The sequence below is a fragment of the Tenrec ecaudatus genome, chromosome 10, assembly GCF_050624435.1.
Source record: "Tenrec ecaudatus isolate mTenEca1 chromosome 10, mTenEca1.hap1, whole genome shotgun sequence".
Taxonomy (NCBI): Eukaryota; Metazoa; Chordata; class Mammalia; order Afrosoricida; family Tenrecidae; genus Tenrec; species Tenrec ecaudatus.
Genome location: NC_134539.1, coordinates 99,163,918 through 99,165,850, shown reverse-complemented (window position 1 = coordinate 99,165,850; position 1,933 = coordinate 99,163,918).

Below are 1,933 nucleotides of genomic sequence, written 5' to 3'. Positions count from 1 at the left end.
ACACACAAAACAAACAAAGTTATGTAAAATATTTATATTCATTACATATTGAAATTGTTCTTGATAGATTAAATAAAATGAATTATAAAATTTAATTTGATCTCTTCTATTCCTTTTAAGAATGTATCAACTAAAACGTATAAAAGTCAGTGGTTATAAGGTTCTTTTAGAGTCTTTTATTTATCCGAAGGATAAATTTCATAGCCCAGATGCGGTTTCATGAGATTTAGATAATACTTCATTAGGGAAAAAAAAGAATTCGTAGCTTTTACTTATCAATAAAGTAAAAATGAGTTTGGTTATTTATTTTTATAACTTTCAGTAGTGAATGTTCCGTAAATATGAGGAGTCTTCAAAAGTTTGTGGAAAAATCCTTTATCTTTTCATTCCACTTCCTTACGACTTTTTTAAAGCCCCTCATGTTTGCGGGACAGAGGGAGAAACCCTCTGCCAGGAGTCACTTTCCACTCATATCAGCCTGATAGGACCAAGTATAATGAAGTGTTCCTTCTGGATTCTGAGGCTGTGGAGCTTTATGTGTTGAGACAGCCTTAATTTCTCCTGTGCAACTGGTGGGTTTGAATTGAAACCTCGTGGTTAGCAGTTCAGTGTAACCCATAGTGCCTCCATGACTTCTTAGACTCGCTACAGGAGATGTGAAGTGGCCTTGTAAGTCAAGATCTCTATCAAAATTTGGATGAGAGAAAAGGCAGGGGAAAAAAATCTACCTACTTGATATGAAGGCATTGAATAGAAATTTATCCCAAACCAACTACTGTCTAGTCAATGCTGACTCATAATGATTCTATAGAATAGAACCCTTTCCTTTGGTTTTCAAGGCCGTAAATCTTTTCAAAGAGAGGTAGCTTCATCTTCCTCCTATAGAGTGGCTGATGGCTTCAAACTGTCAACCTTGTGGCTAATAGCTGAACTTATAACCCACTACACCACCAGGGCTTCTGAAATTTATCCTAGGGGTCAATAGCATATACTCAAAGATTTTGAACATCCCAGTGCACATTTAGTGTCAGGCTATTGAACTAAAAATAAGAACCTGACTCTGCAGTTCCATAAAGAACCTGACCCATGCATCATTTTAAGTTCCACTAATTATATCATGTTCAAGTTACTTTCCATTCCCTGTATAAGCATCTCCTGTTTCAGACTGCAATTGCCGTGAATATACTTAACCTCTTTTGTATCTTCAGAACCAAGCATATAGAAGATACTAGCTTTTGGCAAAGTACCACTTTATGAAGCCTTTAGTAATGAAGTTTTAAAATTTCAATTAAGCATTATTAGCCAATAATACTTCTAGTATCAAAATATTTCATCTCCCTTGCCCCCATCTTTTTTTTCTCTGTTCTCATCCTTCTGTTGAGTATCATTAGCTATTACCTACATGGAAGCACAAATCTAATTAGCTCACAGAGCCCTGCCAACTCACTGTCTGACATATTAAATCCTAACTCTTGGCTCACCATCCAAGGTTCTTCCCAGCATAGCCCTCAAACCAAATTCATTGTCATCCAGTATATTCCAACTCACAGTGACCTTATAAGACAGAGTTGAGAACTGCTCCTTTGGGTTTATGAGATATTTTCATCTTTAGAGAATCAGACAGCCTCATCTTTCTCCAGTACACTGGCAGGTAGATTGGAACTGCTGACCTTGTGGTCAGCAGCTCAATGCATAGCTCACTATGCTCTAAGGGCTCCTTATCCCTGAAGATATGGGTGCTATTGAAAGTATGGTGAAGAAATCAGATGATACCTGGCTATCAGAAAGAATAGCATCTGGGATCTTAAAGGCTTGTGTTAAAACAAGCAACTATATATAAATTCTGAACACCTGGTTTTCAGAAGGCTACGGATGACAATGGAAACTCGATGTCCATTTGTAGGGTTCCCACATGAATTGAGTCTCTTGTGAA